We start from the raw sequence: 4942 nt of genomic DNA on the forward strand, positions 1-4942 counted from the left end.
GACCGTATGGAGGAGGCCAACGAAAGAAAGAGGGCAAAGTACTCCCAGCTTGTGGAGGGTTGCCGGAGCAATGGGTGGCGGGCAATATGCCAACCTGTCGAAGTGGGATGTCGAGGGTTTGTGGGCCATTCCCTTTGCAGGGCCTACAAAATGCTTGGCATCACAGGGGCGAGTCAGCGAAGGGCCATCAAGTTGGCCACTGATGCTGCAGAAGTAGCATCAAGGTGGCTGTGGATCAGGAGAGGAGAGGCATGGCGTGTAGGGTAGTAGCGCCACCTGGACATAAGCTGGGACTTGATCACCCCGGCTGGGTCGCCTAGGGGAGGGGGTCTGATTGTTGAAAGACCCGAAACCCCCCGTGATCCTAGGTTACATCACTGATGATATGTCCAGGTGCACCAGACGGTGTATCAAAAACCTATCAAAAAAGATTATACCAATAAAATTGACACCTAGACGTCACTTCCACTTTATCTTCGCCTGAAACGTTACCATGACGACGCTCCGTAGCTGTTTAAACAAAAGGAATCTCTTATCTATTGCGGTTATTATGCTGTTGCAAATAAATATACTTTTTGTAATATTTTTTTTTTTTCAAACTTTTCCTTTTGTCTCTTATTTAAAATTGCTTACTGTTGCTGTTTTAATAACAAAAATCATAATAGTAATCTATCTATCCATCCATACATCTATGCTTTTGGTATATATATTAGTGCTTTGTAATCTTTAATAAAATAATAAACTAAATATGTTGTTTTAATATCCTAACCTTAATCCATTTTTATTATTTAAAAAATAGGCAATTTTATTATTATTTTAGTGTTTCCCCACCGTATCCGCTTAAGGGCGCCATTGCTCTTGCAGTTAATGGACACTTACGTCATTTTCACCTATTGGCTGAGGTTTGGGGGTTTTATTTGTTTCTTTGCATACCTTTGTTTGTGATGGTGCTAACTGCCATCAAAAGTGCATCGGTGACCGTTTTACTGAAAGTTTCTCCAGTAATGGCAGGCTCAAATCGCGGCATCGGCATCTAGCAGCGGCACTTCCGGTGTCAAGCTCAGAATGCTGCTGACTTTACGGCATGTGCCGCTGTTTGTGGATGATGCCGTTGCATTTACATGTCATCTGCCGCTGTATATGAATGATGTCAGTGAATTTACGAGGCATCTGCCGCTGAATATGAATGATGCCAGTGAATTTACATGTCATCTGCGGCTGTTTATGAATGATGCCACTGAATTTACGAGGCATCTTATCTTAGACTATCTAAAGGGTTGTTCACCTCTGGCCACTGTCCTTTTAACTAATACATAACAGAAAAATCTTTGCTCACAGTAAGGGACTATTTTATGAATGGTTATTTATTTTTTATTTTTTTTTCAAAATGAGCAGGTAGTAATACAGAAAGGATGTTTGTTTAGCTACATTTTGTTACTTAATATCCTATTAAGACTTTGTTTGCTTTGAAGCAGATTTTATTCAATTGGATCAGTTAATTTCAATAGATTTTCAATGCAGTATTCTCAGTGATGATAGCCTTACAGTGAGTTTTTAAAATTAAAATCACAGATGTTATTCTCTCAAGCAATTATGATAAAAAAAAATATTAGGCCTAACAGTAGTATTTTGATTGTTTCATACTTATAACAAAATATGATCATATTAAAAAGGTCCTTTTCTATTGGCAGACTTAATATTATTTTATATTATTTCATATACAGCGGCAGATGCCTCGTAAATTCACTGATATCATTCATATACAGCAGCAGAAGGCATGTACATTCACTGGCATCATTCATATACAGCGGCAGATGATGTGTAAATTCACTGGCATCATTCATATACAGGGGCAGATGATGTGTAAATTCACTGGCATCATTCATATACAGCAGCAGATGACATGTAAATTCAATGGCATCATTCATATACAGCAGCAGATGCCTTGTAAATTCATTGGCATCATTCATATACAGCGGCAGATGACATGTAAATTCACTGGCATCATTCATATACAGCGGCAGATGACATGTAAATTCACTGGCATCATTCATATACAGCGGTAGATGCCTTGTAAATTCACTGGCATCATTCATATGCAGCGGCAGATGACATATAAATTCATTGGCATCATTCATATACAGTGGCAGATGACATATAAATTCACTGGCATCATTCATATACAGTGGCAGATGCCTCGTAAATTCACTGGCATCATTCATATACAGTGGCAGATGCCTCGTAAATTCACTGGCATCATTCATATACAGCGGCAGATGCCGTGTAAATTCACTGGCATCATTCATATACAGCGGCAGATGCCTCGTAAATTCACTGGCATCATTCATATACAGTGGCAGATGACATAGTAAATTCACTGGCATCATTCATATACAGTGGCAGATGCCTCGTAAATTCACTGGCATCATTCATATACAGCGGCAGATGCCTCGTAAATTCACTGGCATCATTCATATACAGCGGTAGATGCCTCGTAAATTCACTGGCATCATTCATATACAGCGGCAGATGCCTCGTAAATTCACTGGCATCATTCATATACAGTGGCAGATGACATATAAATTCACTGGCATCATTCATATACAGTGGCAGATGACATATAAATTCACTGGCATCATTCATATACAGCGGCAGATGACATATAAATTCACTGGCATCATTCATATACAGCGGCAGATGACATATAAATTCACTGGCATCATTCATATACAGCGGCAGATGCCTCGTAAATTCACTGATATCATTCATATAAAGTGGCAGATGATGCGTAAATTCACTGGCATCATTCATATACAGCAGCAAATGACATGTAAATTCACTGGCATCATTCATATACAGCGGCAGATGCCTCGTATATTCACTGGCATCATTCATATACAGCGGCAGATGACATATAAATTCACTGGCATCATTCATATACAGCGGCAGATGCCTCGTAAATTCACTGGCATCATTCATATAAAGTGGCAGATGATGCGTAAATTCACTGGCATCATTCATATACAGCAGCAAATGACTCGTAAATTCACTGGCATCATTCATATACAGCGGCAGATGACATATAAATTCACTGGCATCATTCATATACAGCGGCAGATGCCTCGTAAATTCACTGGCATCATTCATATACAGCGGCAGATGCCGTGTAAATTCACTGGCATCATTCATATACAGCGGCAGATGCCTCGTAAATTCACTGGCATCATTCATATACAGCGGCAGATGCCTCGTAAATTCACTGGCATCATTCATATACAGTGGCAGATGACTCGTAAATTCACTGGCATCATTCATATACAGCGGCAGATGCCTCGTAAATTCACTGGCATCATTCATATACAGCGGCAGATGCCGTGTAAATTCACTGGCATCATTCTTATACAGTGGCAGATGCCTCGTAAATTCACTGGCATCATTCATATACAGCGGCAGATGCCTCGTAAATTCACTGGCATCATTCATATACAGTGGCAGATGACTCGTAAATTCACTGGCATCATTCATATACAGCGGCAGATGACTCGTAAATTCACTGGCATCATTCATATACAGCGGCAGATGCCTCGTAAATTCACTGGCATCATTCATATACAGCAGCAGATGCCTCGTAAATTCACTGGCATCATTCATATACAGCGGCAGATGCCTCGTAAATTCACTGGCATCATTCATATACAGCAGCAGATGCCTCGTAAATTCACTGGCATCATTCATATACAGCAGCAGATGCCTCGTAAATTCACTGGCATCATTCATATACAGCGGCAGATGCCGTGTAAATTCACTGGCATCATCCACAAACAGCGGCACATGCTTTAAAGTCAGCATCTGAACATGACACCGGAAGTGCTGCTGATAGTTGCCGCTGCCGCAATTTGAGCCTGCTGTCTCTCAGTTGCTTACAGGGTAACAGCACTGTACTCTGAGAAAGCCTTGATGTCCGTGAATTTTGCATCGGCTCTTATCAGTTATGATCGGCTATTATCGTGATCATCAGAAACTGAAACTCCACCACTGAGAGAGAAAATGAAGAGATTTTAATCAACTCAACATCACCAAACTTTCATAATGATAACAATGTCATGCCTTACATTGCAGTGAAATTACAAAAGTGAGAACTGAGTAGTACCATTGAACTGTGTAATTATGTTATGTAAATATTATGTAATTGTTTTATAGAGTACATAATCACACAGTGATAATAATGTTATACGAGTGAAAGATAACATCAATTTACACTTGTATCTTTAATGTGATGAAATTAGAATTCACTATCTTAGGTTTACTGTCAGATAAACATATAGGCGTATTTACATTTGTCTCTATTCACTTAGATTATACTGTACTGTGACATCTGCTTAATCCAGGTTGGCCTAAATATGAGAAACAGTATTATGGAAAAAAATATGTGTTTTCCATAATGATGTGAGTGGGGAAACATTTTATAAATATTGACATAAAAAAAAAAATGATTACAGAAATGTTTGGTCTGACAGTGCCATAGTTTATTGCATAAAGATGTTAAGGAACTTAAAAATATATATATTTTTTTTGAACAGTTAAGAACCTTAATTGTGTACTTTTTGTGTGGTCAACATCTGGATGTTGTCATTTAACTAATTGTATAAACTATTTATCTTAACTGCAGCTCTGTATTTTTAAGGATAGTGTAGGAAGTTAGTGTAGTTTTCGCAATTTATCACTCAATGAGAATCAATACATACTTGCTGTGGTGACCTTTGAAACCTCATAGTGTCTTTTTGTTTTCCACCAGACTGTTTTGGGAGTTCAGCAAAGGGCCTGGTGATCCATATTTGCTTCTTCATTAACAAAGAATATTCTAACAGGAAGTAGAACTACTGTATCTCAGTTGGTGGTAAGACAAAGACTTGCAATGTTAATCTAGACTATGCATGTCAAA

This window comes from Xyrauchen texanus, chromosome 39 (assembly GCF_025860055.1).
Source record: "Xyrauchen texanus isolate HMW12.3.18 chromosome 39, RBS_HiC_50CHRs, whole genome shotgun sequence".
Taxonomy (NCBI): domain Eukaryota; kingdom Metazoa; phylum Chordata; class Actinopteri; order Cypriniformes; family Catostomidae; genus Xyrauchen; species Xyrauchen texanus.